This window comes from Acanthochromis polyacanthus, chromosome 23 (genome assembly GCF_021347895.1).
Source record: "Acanthochromis polyacanthus isolate Apoly-LR-REF ecotype Palm Island chromosome 23, KAUST_Apoly_ChrSc, whole genome shotgun sequence".
Taxonomy (NCBI): Eukaryota; Metazoa; Chordata; class Actinopteri; family Pomacentridae; genus Acanthochromis; species Acanthochromis polyacanthus.
Genome location: NC_067135.1, coordinates 6,062,866 through 6,088,171, shown reverse-complemented (window position 1 = coordinate 6,088,171; position 25,306 = coordinate 6,062,866). Strand labels below are relative to the sequence as shown.

The window sequence follows — 25,306 nt, the reverse complement described above, 5'->3', positions numbered from 1 at the left end:
GCTTACAGCAGCACGGAACACTTTCTGGCTATATGTAGCACACAAAGACACACACATGTGCACAGTAAGCCTGAACTGACCCGCACATGAATGAGTTCCTACACGCCGTACACTCATTCATGTAATCTACTGCAGAAATGTGCAAATCCTCATGTAACAGACCCAGAGTTAGTAAATGCATGGAGGAGATTATACAGTCATAACATTGTTGGGTGGTGTTATGTAATGGTACGGGACAAACACACCCTCGCGGTAATGAAGACCGCACTAGAGAAAGATGAATATCCTTTTCATGTTGGCACACAAAGTCGAATATGATTTTTAAAATTCAGTATTACACCTTTCTGTCTTGCTTTATTGCCATGCCTTGGCTGTCCTTTTTAAAGCTATAATTAACCGTATTATTGCGTAGCCTGCACCCACCGAAGCGCATCTGTGTTTTTGTTGTCTTTTTTTTCCTCTCTCTCTCACTTCCAATAAAGCCATTAGAATTTAAAAGCATGGGAGTTAAGTGTCCTGAGGCAAGACGGCAGATAATTAGAGTCTATAGACTGATGAGCAGATAATACGAATAAGGAGGCTCATTCGTGTAATAATAAAGTTTCTTATGTACGACAAACTCTTTGAGGGGAGGATACACTCGGGCTTCCAGGGGAAAGTGTGGTGAAAACAGATTTGTGGTCTTTCAGATTGTGGTAATTGCATGCGAGTACCGTCTGTAATCGCTCATTGTCTCCTTTTGGTACAGTGCGTTCAGACTAAATATATTGGTGCCTGCCTTTGTTCCTCTCAGTGTGGACTTTGTTGTTCTGCCCACGCGCCCATGTGTGTGTCTGGATGTGTGTCCGCTCACAGGGAAGCAGGCAGCACAATGCGTGCTCTAATTAAACTATGGAGAGTCTGGAGGCCAGCCTGCGTTGCACTGCGAGCCGAGCTGAGCCCTTCACCCACACACCCAACACACACATATGCACATACCATCTACAGTACCATTAAACTTTCATCCTCCAAAACACATAAAAGAGACTGGGAGATCGAGAGATGAAAAAAGAGGGGGGAAAAAAAGGAGCAGTGTTGCTGAGAGACAAACGGGAGATGAAAGGTGAGAATGCAGATGGAGATGAAACAGGTCCTGGTAATGAAAAGCCGGTCAGAGGAGACCTTAAAGAGTCCTTGAGTAGAGGCAGCATAAAGCCTGGAGAGCCTCAGAGAAGTGGACATCGAATAGATCCACATCTGCAGGCCCTGGGTGAGGGTCAACTGGACTTCTCTTGCTATCCTCAAGCCTGCGAAGGCACAGAGAGCAGCGGAGGCCCACACAGGTCAGAATCTCTGGTAAATGTCCAAAGCCCTGGCAGTCATGAGTCTGCCTGGAGGGAACTTTAGAATTTCGGGGTGCATCTGGGTGTTTAATTGCTAATTGGCTCAATTAGGTGGCCTAATTGGTCCAGCTTTGCAGTGAGCAGTGGGAGAGCTTAAGTGATTGATGAAGCAGCGAGGCAGAGACGAAGGAGGGACTGGTGAGCACAGCAACAGAGCCATATAGTACATGTTCAGGGGAATGTGTGGGACTGTGGAATGAGAGGCGCACAGAATATCACAGTCAGACACAGATTTAAAGGAGCAGGTTTTCCCAAAATACACATACACACACTGGTGCACGCTCATCCATGATTCATGTCATCGGTAGAATGCCCCCCCCCCGACTCCCAAAAGGCAGGGAGAAGGAAAGGGACCACACAAGTCATTCAATGGCAAACTTTCAGTATAAACCTCATCTTCCCCTGCACCTCTCCTTCATCTCTCACCATCTCCTACATTGTATTTCTCATCTAAACGAGGTGCACCCAAAAACCTCTGGAGGATATTGCGATAGAAAAAAAATATTTTCAATTCTTGACCAGCGTCTTTGCTCCAGACTGCATTGCTACGGGTCTGTGTGACTGTCATTCAGGAGGACAAAAAGATGCACAGCAATTGTAAAAATGTTTTCTATAGCTAAGCATTATTCAAATTGTGCACAAACCAGGCCTGTGGTATACATTTTTATCTACAGGAACGTACAATCAGCAAGCAGAGAGATGTCTGGCATTGTGCTTCGAGGCACAAACCTACAACCTCTCTCTAACCCTCAAACCACAGTGTCAGCGATTCATTCATCGAGCAGACATGGTCAAACGAGGACCTCAGGCTGCTGGCCAGATGCAGCCTCTCAAACACTTTAATCTCACCCATAAATCTGTAAGCGATACAATTTTGTTGCATAATTTGTGGACCTGAAATCTCGCCTGTCTGTTAATAAATCCCAATAGATGGTGCGGTAATGTTTGTATTATCAGGCCAACAGCGAAGCTATAACAATGCCACCGTTGTTCAGCGCAGCCAATACCCCGTCTGTTGCAAAAAATGAACGCTGCAAAGAAGAGGAAACTCGACAGTGAATGTTGAGCAAACGACGCAGAACGGACAGCTAAATACTCCACAGAAAGGTGTAGAAGAAAGCAGAGTGACTGATCTGTCAGGACTGGCTGCTGAGGAGAACATCAGACACAGTTTTTCCAGCATCCACACTTAAAAGAAGTGTCTTAAAAGTAAAAGAAAAGTAAGGTGGTTTAATGTCTCACAAGCTTGGCAAGATAATACATGTTTACAAAGCAAAAGCCTGACTCAGCAGATAAAGCACGGGGCTATAAGCCTGCCACTGGCCGCTCATTTCAGGCAGCTTTGTCCTTCACTTCTACTATCTGCCTGCTAAAGCTTCCTTTGCTGTGGGAAACAAGAGCAATCTACAGGCAGCAACCTACCACACCGAATATTCCAAGTTTTGCTGAGAGTTGGAATCATTTAGTCAGGCAGCACTGCTAGTTTTTTGTTTTTTTTTGATGGATTATCCATTCTAAATCACACTGCTTGTCTCCCTGAGTGCCAAAGTTTCACCAAAACAATTCAACCTGTCAATACTTTAAGGAAACACTGAAGCCGCATCCTTCGCTTACCTCTGCTCACATCAACTTTTTTTTTTCTGCATAGCAAAATGACAGTGTGGTGCAGCCAGACTATTATGTTCTGCAGAATGGGTTGACGAAATGAGACCAACAAAGCAATGAACAATTCAGAAGCGGGGAAACAATTCAAGTTAAAAGGATGATAAAAAAAAAGAAAGAAAATCTAAAGGTAAACTTAAAGTAGGTTAATATTGTTTGCCTTGTCAGCAAATGAATGAATGCGTCACATATCTAACTCCTGCTTTGAGTGCTCATCGAAATGGGCTGTATGTAGCTTTGCATGCCGCTGAGTCTGCTTCAGGAAGGAGACTCTCTCTGCGTCGACTCTGTTCAGTGACTGACAATGCGGTGCAAAGAAATTGACCACACGTCAGCTGAAAGATGTGAATGAATGTGGAAGACTTAATGTCACTTTGAAATTTCTCTCTGACAGGTCATTTTAGAAGAAAATATCGCCAAATTCTCAGCAGAACCATTGCATTTGATGGATGTGAGTGGTGAGTTTATCAGAAAACTTCACGGTTGGAAAGCTTGTAGTTTAGCAGAGTAGAGCAGCAGCTAGGGAAAGGGTTCTAAAATGACTTCTGGTGAGCATATAGTCTTACTGGACCGTATCTCGGTCACCATTTCATACTTATAATAATAAATAAGGACAGTCTGATGAAGAATTAATTCAATGGTTACAGTATATGTGAGCACAGAAAGTAGTAGGGAAGCAAAAAGATGTAAAGGGCTGAGAAAATGTTTGGTTAGGTTTGCACAAAAGGAGACATGGAAACACAGTTTCTACTGAGTAATCAAATGCTGGAAGTCCATGAAGACTCTTGCGTTCACTCTGGCAGCCAACAGCAGAACATTTTGTGTGCTTTGCTCATGGCTTAGACATTTTAGAGTTGGCTGTAGCAGCTTCAGAATGTAAATAAACCTGGAAGACTGTATGGCAGCTGATTAATCTGTATGGTTCACTTCTGAAGCAGGGGAAAGAGAAGGGGTGGAAATACGCAAAAATTTAGGTAAGCAACTATAGGGTAACTATGACTTAATCCTAAAATTTTGATTGTGCATGAGGCTGAGAGGTCATCTGGTCAAAGAGAAGGATAGAAGATTGGTGGCCATAAACAATTTCACATTTTCACAATTATTGTACACCTCTAAGTTAAAAAAAAATGCACAAAACACAAAAAAACATGATGATTCTCACTTCATCACACTGAGAAGAAATATGTCCTAAGCATATATTAAATATGCAGTCAGCCATGAAAACAACAAATAATAAAACGCATACAGAAACAGTAAAGCCAGGAAAACAAAGAAGTCTCGATAAAACTTTCAAAGAACAGGAACTGCAGTCTAGTGATAATTCCCTGTGGAGCAACTACTTTTAAATACAATAGGCAGACAGATTCTCTGTCAACCGCCATCATCCTTGTCATCTAACTCTCCATGAGAAACATCAATAAGCATATTTCTCAAAATGTCGAACTCTCTCTTTAAGTAAAGAAACACGCCAGACATTGCTCAACGTAATACTCAATTAACTTTGCCTTTGTAGCAACGGAGAAACTAATTGCTGTGAGGTAATTATGCAGGGTTAGATTTATTTGACACGGCTTGGAAAAAGTAAATCCTCTGTGGGGTTGTGTTGCAACAACTGGGTCACCAAACCTATTAGAGGAATATCACCTATTGATGGGAACACGGGAAAGAGTGAAACAAACAAAACCTGGATGTGGGGAAAGTGATTTTTCTTTACAGTAACACTTATCAGGAAACAGTGTGGGTGCAAGAACGCAGGCAGTGTGGGCTGCCCTAGATACATGCATGCATCTAGAGACTTTAGAATATACGAATGACAGATGTGATGTAATGACGTTTCGGGCAGATGTCCCTTTCTATCTATCTCATCCGACTATCCTCAAAATCTGCATCTGTCAAAGTTGTCTACACTCGTAGCCCCATAGGTCATTGGTGGGTTACTTGCTGTTCTATGTGCATAAGAGAACAAAATATGGAAGACACTGGATTTATAAGAGGATATAAGATAGGACACATACAAACGGGTGTAAATTATTTAGAAATGTACCCAGATGTGTACAGATAGCATGCAACTTGCCATAATCAGTGTTTTTTTTTGTTTGTTTGCCAAGAACGTGCTTTAATGTTGCTTTTTGCCTCTTTAATCAGCAAAAATCTCAGATTCTGCCTTCTTAAATTTTTATATTTTCAGCTTTTTTCTTTCCTCTATGAAGGTAAACTAAACACCAAGATATTTAATGGTGTCATCTCGGGCTGTAGGAAACAGGGAATGACATTTGTCACTATTTTTGGACATTTTAGAGACCATATACGAATAAAATAATCAAATTGAAACAGTCTAATATTACTGCAATCCTGATTATTTAAAGAGTTGAAATTGTACAGTGAGAATGCACGTCAAAGTTGCTGTGTTCTGGGTTCGGTGGGTCCCGATATCGTGAATTGGATCTTTGCGGTACAACGAGACCTGAAATTTTTCCCAACTAGCTGACAAAGCTATTAAAAACGGCGCAATTTGCTGCACAGACAATTAGCTTGCATTCAATTTCACAAATGTTCTTCGTATTGTGTCGTTCCCTTCTACATGTGTGAACAATTTTCTCCCTCATTAATCACAATAAGTCTCACCAGAGATCATATGCCACAAATTATTACTTGTGCTTTATTCTGCGGATCTCTACTTCAAAAGTGACACCAGACTTTGATGTTGTTGCCATTGGGGGGGGGGGGGGGGGGGGCCTGCTGCTGCATAACCGCTCACATTAAGGCAAGAATTACATCAAGTGCTTATGATTTCACGTTTTCAACACCAAGCCTACTTTTGTTATCTTGAATTGCGGTGAGGAGCGCTCATTGCCACTTTTATATACTGTGACAGAGGCTTCCTCCAATTAACCTGCTGCTAATCTGCCATGTGAAGGTCTCGTCTCAGCTCATGGAAGAGTGATCAGTGACTGTGATTGAAATTACACCTCATTTAGGAGAAAATAAACAGGACTCCTTTATGTTTCCGGAGCCTGGGTGAGGATTTGATTTAGATTAGCCTGTGTAATTGACTCGTGTATACATCAAAAGGAAATGCTGGAGTCTCTTCATAATCTGCACGACTCCTGTATGTTTTACACTTAAGCTCTTGCCTGATTTATTCTTTAATTAGTGATAATTAAAGTTTCATGTAAAAGTCATGCCTTTGGGCAGCCAGCTATGCCATCAAGAGACAAAAAATCCTCACAGTCGCAAAATTTTAGATGAGATCTAGAACAGACAAAATGTTTCAAAAATATGAGACCCAAACGAAAAGAACCTCAATCTCGAAAAGCAGCAATAATAATTTTCGATACCATACCTTAAGAAATGGAAACATTTTCTGCAAAAATCTCGCTTTTCATCAACAAAACAGCTCAAAGTTTATCAAATGTCAAAAGCCCAATACTATGGGAGACATGTTGCTTGGGTAAAAAGCAGTAAAATCAAGATGTAATGATTAGAAATGTGTTTGTGATCCTCAGAATGTAACTAAGCTGTGTAAGAACATGTTCGGGGATGCTTTTAAATGCAACGGTATCTAAGACCAGCAACTTTATCAGAACATCTTAGACAAACCATGACATGCAAAATAAGTAGTTCAAGCTTAACACACAGTCCTAAAAGTTCTGCAGCATAAAAACAAAAGCCTTTTGGGCTGAGTAAAACTTGGATCCAGCCCTGTGTATGCACATCCTGTCTTGGGTGCCAGCAGAAAGGCAAAAGGACCTTTAAAGCCCAGTAGCAGACATCCAGTGCCAGCTTTCACTATCTGACAGTTTTCAGTGCAGACATATTCTGTCTTCTTCATACATCCTCCAATGTTTTTGTGCAAAAAAAGAAAAAGAAATCTCCCCCGTTTCCCAGCTTTGGTCAAATCATCCTAGAGATCACAGTCTCACTATCACATCCATCACTATTCCGCTACACAGCTTACCAAGCACAATCGCGGTCCCACTAAAACCTATTGCACCCAATTTTACTCCAATACAGCTGCAGAATCACCCACTGCAGACTCCCCTGTAATTGCCTGCCACCTCCTCCTTCATGTTGTGTTGCCCGTCAGTCTGTCAGGACACTCGCTAGATTCAGCTTAATGATAGATAATAAACTGACTTTGCCAAGCCGAGGGTGCTGGCTAATAGCTGAAAATCAGTGCGTGAAGGTGCTGGATGGATGAGGTCAAAAGGAGTTACTGCCTTAAAATTGTAATAAGGTCAGAAGGAAGAAAGACAGAGGAGCAGAGAAAAAAAGAATCTGCAGATGCATAAATAAAGCCTGTGTGATTTTATTCAGGTGAACACACAAATGCATCCACAGTACATTTACCTCATCACCATTCAGCCACAACACACACATGCACCCACCCACACACACAAATGCATCATTATCATCTCAAGGCTGACAGTCTTTGAATGACCACCGCTCATTTGTTTCCACATTTGCTAATTAATACATCAAGTCTGTGACAGGAAAATTGGATATTTAAACATCAATGTATCTCTGCGACTGCGTGTGCGTGGATATTTGTGAGTCCATGCACGTCGGTTATCGGTGAATGTACCTTTTGCGAAGATGGGGTGTTTCTCTGTATAACCGCAGTGTTGGTGCGTGTGTTCTATCTGGAGTTTGATGTGTTGATCGCGAGGTAATTTTGAGGGCACGGTAGAGTGGATGTTGAGTGGCTGAACAGAAAAAGGGCCGTTTTATCTCGGCAGATGCCACATTAATGCCAGTAGACGAGGCGGACCAAAGTGTGTGTGTGTGTGCGTTTGTATGTTTGCCATCCTGCTGACAGCCTCTGTGTGGGCTCCAAATAGAAAAGAGCCGGCGGGCAGGTCAGTGTTCACTCAGGCTCCTGTCAATCCCATATTTTTTATTATTTTTCATCCTTCCACCTCTCTGTCTCCGAGTGGGAAACAAGGAATCAAAGTCAGAGCAGAGTTCAGCAGATATCGCTGAAGGGGAGACGCATGCTAATAAGATGGCGGAACATAAAGAAGGAGACCGATCGACTAACATTTACAGGAGCTCTTTGAGATAATTATAACAGCGGACACTAAAAGAAAAATATTTTCAGCCTATGGTGATGGTTCAGATTAAGTCTAAATAAAGCCATGGTGCAAAACGCTACAGCTTCAGTTGTTTTGCCAAAGGGTTAGAATACATTACACAGAAGTCATTGTCTAGTGGAATAGCTGAATGCAAGCCACTGCTATCAAAACAATATTACACACATGAACACACTGGGGATCGACCGTATGGGTTTAGTAGGTCGATCATTTGAATTGAATGTTTTAACAGCATGTGACAGCAGGGAAGCACTTTGTTTACTGTCTGCTGTTCTTCTCTGTTTGCTTAATATTTCTCTGTTCTATCACTTTTATTGTCCACTAAAGTAGAGGTTTTAAAGCATTATTAATTAATGTTTTCCAGACTCTGCTTCAGGGTATTTTGTACCTGCCTTCTAACTTAGCTGCTAGCCGTTAGCCACCGTGAGAAGAGCTCATTTGTCTGGTTTGAGGGACATTTCTGAAACCACAGTGATGAGAGAAGGCTGCATCAAACCTGAAGCAGCGCATTTACTTTACCGATAACCGCAAAAAAAAAAAAAAAAAGCCAATTATCGGGCAGTATAATCACCACAATATTGCACAAACAGTATAGGTTACAAAGGAGTATTAGCACCATATTGCATCATTGTTTTCGTATTTCTCTGACACTATAAAGTCATAAATATGCAAGAATAAAATCTCGCTCTTTTCTGCAAGGCTGGATCATAGTAATGAATGAGTCGATGTCGCTCAAAACTTGACAAGCAGCGACTGGGTAGCCCTAATTATAATAGCCCTAATGATAGATAACTTTTTAATAAGCATAGGCTGGGTTGTGACTACTAGTCCATCTTTACTACCTGCTCTATGTAACACAAACACAGACAGACATCAGAGGATGCAGGTCCTTTTCTGCCATAGCCTGCATTACCCAAATAAAAGTAACTAACATCTATTATACGTCTCCCTGCAGCCAGGCGATAATTTCTAAATCACAAGCAGTCCTGGATGAGCAGGAGGACCATAAAGACGCTTTGCTGCCTGTAGTTTTCCTATAATATTCCTTTAATATTTCGGTGATCGTTCAGTAGCATCTGTGCTGCTACTGAAAACACACCCCAGACCAAGCTACCTTTATAACAACTTATTTTAGGAGAGACATGATACAGTCTTTACTATAGATGTGCAGTGGAACCCACCAGGGAGTGGAGCAGGTGTGACTCAGTAAATTATCTTCACCTACAGCGACTGCACTGCGCTCAGCTGCTACAGTTAGCAGTAATTTGAGGTCATGTAACTTAAAATGGCGCTGCGTGTAGTCTATTGTGAGCAATGTGAAAGAAATCCTGCCTGAATAAACTCTGTTCACACACATATTTAAGCCATAGCTTTGTCTATGACCTTTTGTCTACATGCAAATGAGCTTGTAGGTCACTGATAATGGATGTTTTGGACACCTATTGGAACAGGTAATAGCTTTGGTGAGGCTTCTGAGTGGCCAGTATGACTTTGGAGGTAAGGTTACATCACTGTCTGTTGCTTTCTCTGAAAACAAAAGAAGGAAAAATCTTGTTTTGAAAAATTCTTCTGCACATGGGGCCTCAGTCTGGGCATAAAAGTTCAAGATATGTTCATTCATTGCATTACATAGTTATGAAAAGTCAATTGCAAAGAGGACAAAGACATAAAATGCATAAAATGAAACTGTAGAGGTAGAAATTTCATAGTTATGGTTAAGGGGTCCCACAATGAACCAAAAAATACCATTTTTCTATATTTTTTTCCTCAAAATTAGATTTTAATCCAGGGGATTTTTTGAGGTTTTTTCCTGATAAATTTCTGACTTTATGACCTCAAAAGAATATCCAAATATTGTTCTCACAGTCTTGAAAAGTCAGAGTACCATCGTCCGACTCTCTATAAAAATATTTTCTTACACTGCCACTAATATGCCGTCATAGTATATCCAACTGACTAGGAAATTTTAGCAAATTTGCCAGATGATTAATAAAATAAGTGAACAAAATAAAAGTGCAATTCTCTACTGTGCAGCCAGGAAACAGAGCAGTGCATAGCTTTTAGATGAGAACAAAAGACTGTGGTTTTTGCTTTCCATAATATTCAAAAAGAGGTAAAGTTTTTAGTTGGAGCAGTTTTTAGAGCCTGGGTGAAACGTGAAAGTGGATATTTGGCTTTTCCAAACACCAAATCTGATGCGGCAGCAACGTAATAAAGAGACAAAGATGAGGAGCACGCTACAGATGTGTGCTCAGCTCATTTCCTTATAACTCCACACAACCCAACTTTTTATTCATTTTTAATCATGAAGTCTTCAGACCCAACTAATGTTTCCTTGCGAGATCTTTTTCAAGACATTAAGAAGATTTCTCACAGCTCTAAAAGCAAAGAACTGTTTCTCACATAAACAGTAGCACTACCCAAGATATGTAAACAGATTGTGATGTGTAAAATTCCTTCCTAACATTGGGGTAAATCAAGGACATCTCGAATATTTATATCCAGTGGTGTAAATGCATTTTTTGCAGAATTCATAATAGTGTGTTGAGATGCCACGCCTGCACCTGAACAACACACGTTACTCTACTGCACTTTAGGAAAGCTTTTAAGACGCATCATTATTTTTATAAGTGACAAAACTTTCCTGCCTCACAAAACAACAAAACTTTTCCACCATACTGTAGAATCAGAATTTACTGTCTCAATTCAGTCTTTTAGAACTTATACAATGTCTTCCCTCCCCTCCCTCGACTCTATTCACTCCGCACTGAGACTAGACTGGTCTGACAGTGGAAGAGAATAGGCTGATAGACTGCCAGCTACAATACAGACACAATGGGAGGATGCAGAGACAGAAGGAAGGAGGGCTAGACAGAGGAGGAGGAGGAGAGTGTAGAGGCTGTCAGTAAACTTGTTGACAAAACAGAGATGTACACACATATTCACATCAGCGGTGGGCGGCGGAGGTGCGGGTGTGAAGTGTGTATCTGTGTGTGCGGAGGAGGGGGGGGGGGGGTGTTGGGGTAGCGGACCACCAGAGCGCAAAATTGGAAACAATGTGTCCGCAAGAGTTAAAAGCAAATATTTACAGGGCTTTAATTTGCATTGGGAGCACAGAGTTTCCGGTGTGGGTCAGTGCATCTACGGCGGAGCTCAAGAACACGGAGGGGCACGGCTGGTAATTAGACAGACAGTGGTAGATTAATCACAGGCTGACAGCACAGCCTCGCAGCCACACACAAACACATTCACAAGCTATACCCAGCCCCGTCACTTAGTCTGCCTCGTCTGGCAAAATGCTCTGGACGGCTTCCTTTAACCCAAAGAGTGTTTCCTGCTTTACAAGCCTGCCTTATTCTCCCTTATTTTCTGCTATTTTGTAACACATGAACTCATACAGACTCGTTGCCCTGTCGTTTTGCTCTGATTACTCGCTGGTCGCTCTCCCTGTGTCTCCTTAATGAATCACTAGCTATAAATCTCCACCCCACTGCCTCCCCTCGCTGAACTCATGAGCTGCTCGCCTCCCCCCTCGGCAGATCCTCCAGTGGGAGCGTCCAGGAGAGGCAGAGGACGATGTGGTCCTGCCCCAGGGGCAAGAGCTCCTCTGTAGGCTGGAGGACGCTGCCGCAGCTCAGTGGAACGTGAGAGGAAAAGCAGGGGGGGAGATGTAGTAGTTGGCTGAGAGCGCCGCCATTAAACACGTTCCATATATCATAAATATTTTACCGTCTTCTAAGTGGTTTTGACCTTGGATCACAGTACTGTAGGTTACACCACAGTATGGGAGAGAGATGGGCAGAGTTTTAAAACTTTAAAGAGAGTCTTACACTGATAATTAAATTGGACTGAAATGGGTCTTTTTTCTTTTTTTTTTTTACAGGATTTGTGTATGTGATCAAAAACTTACTTTACTGTTGGTTTTTTACCAGAGTGACAGAACACTCCATGGTAAGAGAACACCATCAAACACTGAGATGTCCAATACATTATTCATGAAACGTCTGATGTGAGCAGGTTTTAATAAATACATTAATGATAAAGTTGTTTAGTTCAGGAAACTGCCTTCAAATTCTGGGACCTTAAAAGTGGACTAGTTTGCAGTGGCTGGTGACAGTAAAGCTTTGAAGGATCACAGCCTCGTTTCTCTCAAATAATGGTCACTTTTAATAGTGATGTGGTCAGTAAAGGATTAAAAACAGCGACAACTCTTGTGAGTGAAACCGCTGATCACAGATTCAAGGTAAAAGCCAAATGTTTCTCTATTTTCATGCACTGTATGAAGCAGATTTTTAAAACAAACGGCGTACGTGCAAGTACCAGTGAACCATGTTGCCCTTTAGCACTGCAGCTAGTTAGAATTTAGACTGCAGCACCACGGCAGTCATTATTCTTGAGGTATACCAAACACAATAGGTGGACACAGTATTGGATTTTTTGGAGAATTTAGGCCTTTCCATGGTGTTTGGATACGAGTGATAGAAAGCCTTTAGGTAAAAATCAAACCAACTCCACAACCGGGCAGCAACTACTTTAATTACAACACTTTTAATCATGAATTATAAAGGTGTGGATGATGGAAAACCTCCTCACACAGTCTCCCCTCACAACAAGAATTTGCTTTGAGCACCATTTGGTTTCAGTGGCATGTACAGTCCATGTGTTTGCAGCGTGTACAGTCCACGCAGTCAGTATATTATGTCCACACAAAGAACAAATTGGTATTGAATCTTTGTTTTGTGGCATTCATTTCAACTTTGGTGTATGTGACGCACAAAACTGTCACACTGTATGGACAGTCTCAAGCACTGACGGAATGAACAGTCTGAGAGTTTATTTAACCTTTGCAAAATTTGTAGCACTCGTACAAACACAAGAAAGGTCTGATTAAACTGTAATTACCGTCACATCAGGGACCAAGCTAGTAAGTCTTAATTTAATCCAAGTCAGGGGGGAGTAAACAGTCCAGCACAGAGGAAAAAAGAAAGAAACCTAGGAGACCTCTTGTGTCTGACTAGCAGTAGCCCAGCTGCACACACAATGCTAGCTGGCTGCCAACCACACCACTTCATCAACTTTGGTCCCTGCATCACAACTTATTCTAACCTAATATTTAGCAATGTTGTGCAAATCAATTATGCAGCATCACTATTTGGTGATCAGGTGTGGGTGGAAGTGTGTTAACTGTCAGTAATGTGAAGAAAACATGCAAAGACCAAGAGCCACAGTGGGGATGAATAGAGGGTCACCTTTTAAATGGAGTGAATGGGACACACCACTGCACCAATGGGTAGGATTTAGTCGAAGGCGACAAGGGGAACGGATACAGGAACTTGCTACACTGTGTTCGTGAGATGGGGTGAATGGGGTCTAATTGAGCAAATGAATGCTGCTGAAGGCAGCTAAAGCTGGTGAATGTCAGCTGAAGCTTGCAGCTGCTAACTTGACAAGCAGAAAGGCTTTGTTTACACTCAGACAGGGATTTGCGACCTGGGACAGATAAAAGTTTTCCGTTAAAATATTGACTTAGAGGATTAGGCAGGTAGAAGAAGTTGTGTAAATTGAAATAAATCAGTAATTTTCCAACTGAGGTCCCATCGTGGCTCTAGAGAAAAGAGCTATTAAGATGTCACGCTAATTGAAAGTGTACTCCGGATCTGTCCAATAACACAAATATGGATTACAGTAGATGCTTAAATTCACACTTGCTTCTACAGCTGATCCATGTCCAAGAAGATATTCAGTGATGGAGGGATGCAAGAAATGACAACCAACTGTCGTCAGGATGTTCTAATATCACATTAATGTGCTAAAAGAATGAATATCCAATCCTGGAAACAGCTGGTTCTAGTCTGTTAGGAGCCATATTCATTCATAGTTGGCTGCAGTTATAATATTGTACAATTAAGAGTATATTATCTGCCATCAACTACGTTCTTAATAATAATATGGTTAAGCCTCACTTTCATATGAATACTACTATAATTCATTCATCTGGAAAAACATAAATCCTTCTAATAAACAACAGCACTGGGTGTTAGAAACTCACACTCGGCAGCTACACACTATTCAAACCTACAAAGCCTTTTTAAAAATTTAAATGCGAGTGAAGCTCCAGTAGTTTCTAAAAATATCACGTCTATGTCATATGTCAGGCTGAATTCTGGGGAAATGTGCATAAAATATGGAACAAAACACTGCAGTTTCATCGAATGGTGGAGCTACAAAAACAAGTCTTAGCTTTGAATATTTCAGTCAACGAAAACATCAGAAAGGTGTGACAAGGAGCTGGAAAAGTTTATCGGGAAAACACAGTAGGGCCGCACAATTCTAATAATCACAATCCCAATTTTGGCTTCCCACAATGAAATGAACATGACTAAGAGTGAAATCGACTTGTTTATAATGTGTGTTCAGCTCAAAGAAAGCAGCACCCTGTAGATTAAATCACTTGGTTTAAAACTTGGGTAACATTAATGCGTCTTGTTTCAGTTTCTTTGAAAGTATTTTTTGATCGCAAACTAGTCGAGTTGCATGCACTGCTGTAACTGAGGACAGAAACTAGAGGTTTCTCTGTACACAGCCGTCTCCCATCTATAGCCTGCATGTGAGGCATTTAGGGAACATTGGCAATTACGGATTAGCTGCTGTTCTGCAAGTGACACATTTTGGGTGCAATTTTACCTTTAAGTATTGACACTACACATGGAAGCGACAGGAGTGTTCTTTTTATTCATGAGTCAAAGTATAGTAAAAGAAACTGCCTGTAAAATCAATGAATTATCACGATAAATCTTGTAAAATGATGTCAGTAGTGATCAAGTAGTTATGATTATCATTTTGTCTAAAATCATGCAGGCCTACCATGGTGGTGTAAGAATGGAGGAGCAACTTTTAAAGCAATTAAATGGACATAATTGAGGAAAACTGCATACTAATAGTTATTTTTGTATTTCAGTTTACATCAATTAGGTCCAGTGCTGGTGAAATCAGCTGTAAATATCATCATAGGCAAAATTACAGCTGCACAAATACAGTAAGTCAAGTTCTTCATGTATACCGATACGTAGTAATAATTAAGGAACAGTTAAATGTTGTCACAGTGATAGCTTGCAATAGTTTTTGTTCCAGGTTTACTTGCAGTGTAGCTGTGTGAATAGAGACTGAAGCCGCAGAGGTAGTTATAAAAGCTGGATAACAAGAGCCAAACGAGGACATGACACTGAGAAAACGAGTCACACTCCTTTGACTGGTAATGACCAGCTATGAACCTTGAGTCGGAGCGATATACATAACGATGAATACCACAGAGAGTGTGAGACAGAGAGCAAGACGGAGGCTTTGGAGAGCTGCCATCCTGATCTCGTTGTCCCTGACAGATGGCCAGTGAGACACATGAGCAGCTGATGTGTATGATTGTCTGCTTCCCAAAGAGGCTGCATCCACAGCTTCCCTCCCCACCCGGTTTATTTTTGGTCTTCAATTAATTCAACTTATTACAAGCTTGTGATGCGTCCCTCTAAAGCCAAGGATAGGGTGAGGGATGCATATCAAAAGAAAGGGCATGGTCAGAATAATCCTCAGTATATAATCAGCATCATAAATAACAAGTTGCAGCATCTAAGTACATCTCCCCCAAGATCCTCCACCCTCTTTATTTCTCCCTCCCTCCTGCCTTCTTTTGGCTATTAACATGAGCAATGAATATTCATCCAGTGCTTTAATCTATAGCTGAGCTCATCGAGAAGAGCTGTGTTTGTTTTACAACTGGAAGAGAGCTGGAGGAGGAAGATGCACTCATAAATATGCTGTACATGATCAGCACAATAATATGGAGCATAGCAGGGGATTGTTTCTCCACAGGATCTGATGTGCATGATGATGCTCTCCATGTACAGTACAGTATGTTCTATACGGTGTATGCATGCACCGAGGCTGAAAATGAAATCATTATTTCAGTTAATCGATTGCAAAATGTTCTCAGAGTCCAACAGTGGATATTCAAGTTCCAATGGCACAGAGCAGGAAAACAAATCCTCACATTTGAGAGGCTAAAATGAAGTTTTTCATGCATTTTCTTTTGATTTAATTATTCACCTCTGGCTATATCCCACATCCAATTAGTTACTGTTGCTGAGACTGTCAAGTTTTCTGTTCTTGCATGGCACATATGCGGTGTACAACAATAGTGTCAGATTTGCTGCTCAAAATTCCTGGTACTTTTTGAAACAAAAGGTCCCCGAATTCAGACAGAAGCAGACAATGGCAGGCTTTTCATTTCTAGTCTGCAACCATCAATTCTGACAGCTGAAATGGCTAGTTATCACTGGTAGATTTTATCACTGGTGCCAGATCCGGCAGCTCTCTGTGATGCTTTGGAGTGCTTTTCGCACCATTTAGGAGGTTTTCACAAACAAGAAATCCCACTAAATCCAATTCAGTGAAACAGTCCTTCCTCTTTTTTGATTACTACGATTGAGCTTGACATCGCTGAGTTAAGTAGGTTGGGGGAAAAAAATCAACAAAACCAAATGTCACTTCAGTTTATTACTAACATGTTAAAACTGCATTTTGTACTATTTGATTAAACATCTCTCAGATAAGTGAAGGCTTTTTTTATGTTGAATGAAATATTATCCAAAGAGCTGTGAAACGGCTCAAATAACATTCATTCAAATGTGGCAAAAACAAAAGCCAATATTCAAGCCGTAATGGCCAGTTAGAATTCAGAATGTACAGTCTAAAAACCAATTGCAGTCCAGCAAGGGCAGTCTTAAATTTGCCATTCCCACTTTTGGTGTTGAACTTTTGGTCTTTAAAGCCCCTTAAAGCCTATACCAACACTCATACAACCAAACTACAGCTGGCTATGCCTGCTAAAGGTTGCTAAGCTACATGTGCTCCAATGTTTGGGAAAGGAGTTTAGCGAAAAGTTCAACCAATGAACTATTTTAACCTCTTATCTTGGTTATTGTATTGGCTGAAAGAAATTGCAGTGTTTTGCAAGTATCTCACTAAAAATACTGGCAGTAAAGATGTATTTTAATTATTGTGGAAATAGTCAATATCAGATATCAGAACAATGAAGAGTCTGTATGACTTGGAAATTTGAAGAAATGTTTTGCTTCACACATAGGGCCCCCAATGGCCTCTCTATCTGCAGCTCATGAAAGTCTCAGATCTCCTTGCACAGAGGTGACCCAAGCTTATCTTTTGACCACAACTTTTGAGTCATTGCAATGACAAGCAAATCCATTATTTTGTGTTTATCCTTCACACAAAGCCGGATGTAAAGTCATGCCAAAACAGATTACTCGAAAAGGCTTTGCTGCACAGAGACACAAACAGCATCATCTGACACTGGGTAAGTACTGCCGGCTGTGTGTTTTGATATAGGGTGCAGATTTGGTGATATGTGTGATAGATCTATGCAATGATGAGTTGGTGAGCAATTCAAACAGGAGTAGCAGTGTGGATGTGGACACACAGCTGTATGCAGGTTGTAAATATGATTAAATCTGATGTAAATTCTAAATGATTTTTCACGTCGCGCAGACAAGCAGCTGCCGTCAATTGAAAGTTCAAGTCGTGCAGTTTCATTTGATATGCGCCACACCTCGCTGCAATGAAGACTTCAAGAGCAACTCAACCGGGAAGGAGGAGTGTGAATGTGGATGCAAATTACATCAGTCGGATTCTAAGGATTAACTGATTAATGGGCTAATCATTTTTTAATTTCTTTGTCCATCTTCATATTTGTGTACGTGTGCAGCTAGTGGAAGTGCGGACTTATATAGCAGCAGCTCTGAATGACTGAATGAGGCCTGCTTGTTTGAACTGGCAGCAGCAAACAGACAGCCCCCTGCATCTTTTCAGCTACTGCAGGGCTCGTTGGCGAAATGCGCAAGAAGTTTCGCTCTGTTTTCTATCCGCCTTTCCTCTGCTCTTGCTCTCTTTTCAGCTGACGTTTTCCCCCTCTTCGAATCCATCTCAGACAGTTTGTCTTTTCCCTCTTCGCCGTCCCTGCCTCTCTGCCGCCTTACGACTCCTATAATCTGTTCCCTGCCTTTCCCCTCTTTCTCTTTTGTTCATGCCTCCTCCTCTGCTGCTACTGTACTTCAATCTGTGCGCGAGTGTGTGGCATGTTTGAGGTGTCACAGCAGTGTGATGCAGCACAGTGGGATGCCGAATGCCGCCTCCCCCTCTCTCTCTCTGTTCCTCACTCTTTTCTCTCTCCATCTCTGCATCTGAAGAATCGGGAGCCCTTGCCCCTCAGCATCCAAGGAAATAATGAGGTGCCAGTGGAGAGCGGTGGCTCCAACCACTGAGCAGCGACTCAACACCAACTGAAGAGCGAGGCGTGAGGAAGAGGAGGTCTGAGAGACTTGTTCCACTTGGTGTTGGAAGGGAAGGGTGAGGCCAGGCTCAATCCTTTGCTGCAGGACACTAGGGGCGAAGGTGTATGTGCATGTTGGCATGCTGAGACAAGTCCCCGATTCTTTTTTGTTTCGCCACCCGGGTGTCACTCCCGCCTCCATGCTCCACTGTTCCCATTCACCAACTGGAGCAATTACAAGCCAAGTGTCTGTGTGTGTGCATGTTTGTTTGCAACTCGTTAAGCTTCTACGTATGCACCCTGAGATGCAGTGTTAAAAAAAAAAGAAAAAAGAAAAAAAAAGTAGGTTACTCTGGTTTGTTTTCCCCTCCTTTCATTCCCCAGCCTCTCAGTTTTGTTGCCTCTCACGCCTTCCCTTTGCTTCCTCAGTACCGCGGCATGAAAAATGAATAAGACAGCACGGCTTGTTTGATCCTCTCTCGCAGCTCGTGCCGTAATTTGAAATGGGTGGATGAGGGATGGAGGGGGGGGGAGGCTACGACGAGTCCGACCATAAACCTGCTTTTTAAAAGATGACGCAAATCTAAAAGGCGGCGACTGCAGCCATCAAGGCTCAATTCTGTCTCGCTTCACTTTCCTCCTAAAACTGTCCAGCTTCATTTTTTTCCTCGCAGGCTTCCTTTGTTTTGCTTTCTCTTTAGTCCTCACTCCCTCTTTTCTTTCTCCCCTGGGTGCAATTTTCACTGAGATATATTCCACGCTCAATACTCATCTACTTCCCCCCTAAATCTTGGCGCCTGTGTGTGTATATTTTGAGTCCTTTTTAGTGTGTGGGCAGGCAGCAGCAGCCCTCTGACCACAAGGAGAGGACAAATCCACTGCTCATAAACCCATAATCTTTATAGCTCCCGACAAGAAAAATTGCCCCTTCAGGCCAACAGTAGGCGCTACCATTGACTATAAAGTCTGATTCCCGTATTCAACTGCATAGTTTAAATTGACAACTTAATTTAATAGCTAAATAATTTGATGTAAAATCTAAGATAAATCCGTCATTCTAACCTTGGACCATATGCTAGTCTGCAGACTTGTGCCAAATCCAGATTCAGTAGCACTAAGTGCTGAGCTGAAATGTCTTTGTTGGTACCAAACCACACTGTGTGCTTTGTGGAAAGGGACGGCAGTCACACGGCACAGTTCGAAACACAAAATGACACCACTGAAGTCGGGGAGTGATCCTGGATTATGGCTGCCGGCCGCTCTGAGGCTCTGTAATTAATTACAGCAGCCAATAATAATTAAGGCTGGGCACCATTGAGCAAAATGTAGAAAACTGGCGGTTGATCTGGTGTCTTTCTACGGCCTCTGAGCCCTGTGGGCACCGCCAGGCCACGCTAGCACCTGCTCACAAACTGCCGCAGCTCTAACAGCTTTCAGTGTGTTTGTGTGTGTGGGGGGGGTGTTGGCAAGGGAGCTGGGTGACACGGACTGTTAGGAAAGGGAGGGAAGAGGGGCACAGTACGCTCCGACAGGGTGGTTGATTCACAACAATACGCCGGCATCAGCCACAAGCCACTTGGGCTCGCTGGACTGTGGAGCTGTGATTCATCCGCTTTATTTGACTGTAGCTGGATAGCTTTGCGACTGAACACAAGCACTCCATCATGCACGCGTGTTGAGTGAACAGGTGTGTGAACAAACTGCATACACAAGGGCCATAGCGGAGCAAACAAGTGCACAATAGCACACAGTATGCTCAGACAGCAACAGTTTATTGTTTGCGTGTAGCCTGGTACAATGTGATCCTAATTTAGTTGTTCTTACACAGAATGTGTGACTAAACACACACGGAATACACAATGAGCACACACGATGCGTTAAATATGAGCATTCAAGCTGCTTGTGAAGGCATTTTGGATACATACGGCGCTGTGTGGATACTGCAGGGCAGAGTTGGCTGTCACGGAAACTCTGAAACTGTTCCAAGAACAGCAGAAATATTTTAAACTGTGTTTGAGCAATTACCAATATAGGCGAGTGTTTGATGTCCACATTACTGAAATTAGAACCTTTTCTTTAGGCTTAATAATATGTGTTTACATACGACTGTACATATTCTATTGTTTTATGTGAAAATGTATGCAGATTTTCTGCATATATTAGCTTAGAAGACTACCTCATGTATTCATTCCAGTATTTATTACCTCCATCTGAATATCTGATGGATTGCTGACTTACTATAGACACTTTGCACATCTGTTTGTCCTCATTATTCCATCTGTACAGTTAATTAAATGAAAGGGTTTTAGCACACTGGGTCGTTTGCTTGTAACCTGTAAACCTGTCACAACTACGCTGTGTTTTTTTATGCTTTCTTTTATTTGCTGCCCTCATTTTAGAATGCCTGGTTGTTGTTAGTGCTCTCCTAATCATTTCTGGAGCCTGATTATAATTGGTATTTTTAAAAACTTTGTAGCCTGGCAATCACCAATCAGAATACTGAATATAAAATATGACATTATGTACTATTATAGACTGATATTACAGAAATAATGCCACACGACCAGAGAAAAAGGATATTCAAAAATAATTGCACATCTCAAATAAGGCACCATGATTGATCACATAATTAAATGTCGTCATTGAAACACAGCAGTAAAGTTTCTTTTAAGATACATTAGCTCTGCATTAGTGACCTCTACGTAGCAGGTAAAGACGGTGTTAACCGAGTTTAAAATGCTTCTTGCGAGCTATGCAAATGAGATGTTTGAGCTGTTGCAGGGAATCCCACATGTGATTTGTAGGTGCGTACATCTGGTCCAAAAAAACTTTTAAGCATCACTTGTGCTGCATTAGGAAAGACTGACTGGCTTGGCAACCCCCTAATAAAAGTACCTTTCACACCTCATGCCAAACCGAGGCAATTGCCAAAATATTCAGGGCTAATCACACCACATTTAAACGCTCTCCTCCGCTGCTCCCCCTCTTCTTTCTGCCTCGCTCGGTTAGATTTCCCTCACGACCCACCCGCCGGGCCGGGCTCACCAGCATCTGGCAAGCTTGCTTGAAGGCACATGGAGCACTCATTTGCATATCATTCGCCTGATGTGCTCGCAGTCACCAGGGTGCTCATTTGTTTTGCCAAATTAGGAGCTCTTCTTTAACTCTGTGGATTCTGTTTTTAGCTTTGATTCTGCTGTAAGCGACGAGGAAAGGAAGTGAGAGATGGAGGCCAACCTGGTCATATCTGGAACATTTGGTTGGCTCTATGAGCACCATTGCACATCGATGTAATTCAGATAGAGCCTGAACAGCATGGGCTTCCTAACAAACAGTTTGTGCATTTGTATATTTGTGTGAACATTGTGTCCTCACCCCACCCACTCACATATGGCTACCTTCTGCTCCAAATAATTCAGCCAGGGCTGGTCTCCCATGTTAATATAGAGTCATAAATACATCTTATGGTGTAAACAACATTGTTCCATTCATCGTGCATTTAAAGAGGCATTTAACTTTCATCAATACATGCAAAATAAGCCAGAGGGCAAAAAGAGTGATGTCTAAAGCTGCCTGACTAACAATAAACGGTGGGTTGAGTGATTAATGGGGAAAGGAAGCATAATTGCAAAGGAACCCACCCAAAGACACGTGTTCTCTTATCTTGTCAGGCTTTAGGGGATACAGAAACTATTGCCATTACATTCACATACTGTATGGTGTTTAGACCACCCATGGGACACGACATAAATCGTGAAATGCTTGCAGCTACAAGCATGTTGCATCAGATTATTGTGAACAAACACCAAGTGCGACAAAGATGACATCTGGGCAAGTTTATCAATTTTCTATTTTAGATCTAACAAAGGGATTGCAGTTAATTCATATGAAACAAAGTCGATTTTGAGGGTCATGTATCGACCACTAACTATAAATGAACACTGAAATCAATCAGATGGTATAATGTCAGTCAATATTAGGGCTGGACAATTTGGAGAAAACATCCAGTTGCAACAGATTTAGTAATTTGATCTTCTATATAAGGTTTGGATGTTAAGCAATTAAATTAAATTACAGCACTGGACTCAATATTGAATTATCACATCATTTATACTAAATTGTAGCCTTTGCAATATCATAATTGCATTGTTTCAAATTACAATTTAATCGTCAATATTCTTTTTTTTTTCTACCATGAATGCACTGCATAAAGGAATCCTTAAGTGTATGGTGATTAAAGAATTGTGACAGAGATAAATAATCTCTTATTACTCTTCACCAGTGGACAAACTGTGATAGGAGACTCTTCTTGTCCAGTGACAAATATGCTGACACCTACATATCTGCTGCTGCAAGAATAATTATTTAATCTTTTAAATTAATGTGGCCTTTTCTCTAACAAGCAATGATTTCATCCAGGTGTTTTCAGGAAAAGATTGAAATCTTTTGTTTAAAGCCTCCCTTCGACTATTGATTAAATCCCCCAACACTCATCTCTGTGTATTAAAGTTATATATTTACTGTTAGATCTTGCTGTAAAATTCACAGATACAGGGCTGGTTCCTTTGGTTTGTTACATATTAAACCTGAACTGTGTAGTTGTAGTGTTGAAATGCTCAGCCACAACTACACATATTGTGAAAACCAAAGGTCACTTCCCCCACAAGAGTAATATTTCTGCAAAGCTCGTGATGTACTACAGCAGTTTTACGTCATCATAGCCTTCTAGGTCATTTCTATGCCATTTTCTGCCATTGCACGCATTTGAAATGTGATACTAACATGCTATTTCCTGTTCCACTGGGAAACAATATGTCTATGACACAAGGGAATGAGCTAGAATAGCATTAACCGAGATAACGGGGATTAGCATGATATTCAGAGACGTGATTAAAGACGCTGAGCTTTAGAGTGCAGCTGGACACAAATGATAAGTGCAGGACAGAAAGCGATTCCACTCAAATTAAGATGCTTCAAGTTATATGCAGAAAAATACGCACTAAAGACCTATTTCAATGCTATCATTAAATACAGACAAGACGCAGCTCTATTTTCTTACTCCTGAGTGTCGACTTTTGCTCGAATATAAAGTCATTCCAAAGGAAATCGTGGATAAGCAAAGGTTGAAAGGAAAATCATCTAGCACTCAATTAAGACTTTAAATACTGTGGCTCATTGTAATTAATGTATGACGAGACTTTAATTAGCCAGAAGTCTGCCTCTCATTAGTCACTGTCATCCATACTCAGCTGTAAAATCTATACGTTTAGTGTTGGATCTGCAAGTGTGAATGTGGCGGTACAGAGTTTGCACCGTGGACTGCGGAGGCACCACAACGCTCCTGTGTGTTTAGCGAGTCCTTGCTTAAAAAGCAACATGCGTAACCAGGTCAACTCAAAGAGAACGTGCGTTTCCGCTTTATGTCTAGCTGCGGCTGCATATGTGTGTGCATAAGTGGGTGTGTGCACGGCGTGGAACACGATGGACCAGTGCTGAGAATAATTAACTCCGGTGACCCAGCCACTGCAGCGACGGGGCAACCGCTGTGACTGGAACGCCTGTCAAAGAGCCTGGTCATCACACTCCTCAGGCGGCAACGGATGAAGAGGAGCCTTCACACACAAACACACACACACTCCACTCCCACAGAAATTCATAAACACACGCAAGCAAGCAGGCAAGCAAGTACACATACAGTAGAGCTGTCATATGTTAATTAACACATTTACCACCTCTATAGGCTGAATAAACACACACACCCAATCCGTGTCACACCAGCTAAACTGTCTCCCACCGCAGCTATATATACACGTGTATTTGTCTCCTTAGTACACTTTGCACACACTCTTTCACACCACGCTGCAGAACAGAACCGACGTGCTCACACGCACACGTACACACACACACACACACACACACACACACACACACACTCAGGCATATGGCAAGAAGCTGGCTGTTCGTTAGCACCCCTGACATCTCTGACAAATTGACTCCTTTATGCGAGTGGAAGTGTGCGGCAGGGTGGGGGTGGGGGGTGAGAGGATGGAGGCAGGGAGCCTGCGAGAAGGTGGATCATCTCATTCACACGGTCCAAAGGAGAGCGATAGCACTCTGAGACGTACACACACACACACACACACACACACACACACACACACTCCACCTGTAACATCAGCGGCATGCAAAAATCCCGGTTTAGTAATGACGAGCTAAGATGGAGGAGCTGGAGGGGGGAGGAGGGGAATGAATGAGCAGGAGGGGGAAGGAGGAGGAGAAGATGTGGGCCGACGGAGGGAAAGGAGGATGGAGGGCAGGGGCACATGAAGGACAAGGGGAGGAAAGATGTCAGAGAGACGGATAGAGTTTGGAGGATGAGAGGAAGCAAAGTGTGAATAGAGAAAGTGCAGGAGGAGAAGTAGACTGAGAAAGAAGCTGTAGAGAGGAGAATCACAGGGGATAGGAACAGTAATGTACCCCATCTTAATTCTGTTTACTTTGCTGTTTAGTTATGAAAAAGAGTTGATTCACCTTTACTGAGCTGATGATAGGAGGTAAAAACATGAGGTCCAAAAAACTCCTGAAATTTCATGAGAACAAAATGTCCTTTGGTGGTTATAAAGTACAAAACCAAAGGGTTTCAGAATCCTACTTTGCAGGATTTCCACTGTATTTTGTTTATGTGTGTGATTAAATATGTCCGAGACAACTGTGTCTGGCTGCAGTGTGTACACCTGGGGACTATGGTATGATTTGGATTAAGGAAAGACAGCAATAGCAAATCTCCATCTGGGTTTACAGCATAGTTAGATTGAGGAAACTAAAACACTTAA

The 25,306-nt window shown here is 41.9% G+C and overlaps 1 protein-coding gene across 2 annotated transcripts in view; it reads right to left on the bottom strand.

Annotated features, from left to right (window-relative positions):
* The window catches only part of nlgn2a (neuroligin 2a), a 199,204-nt gene that overhangs the window by 126,300 nt on the left and 47,598 nt on the right, over positions 1–25,306 (bottom strand). The window lies entirely within an intron of this gene.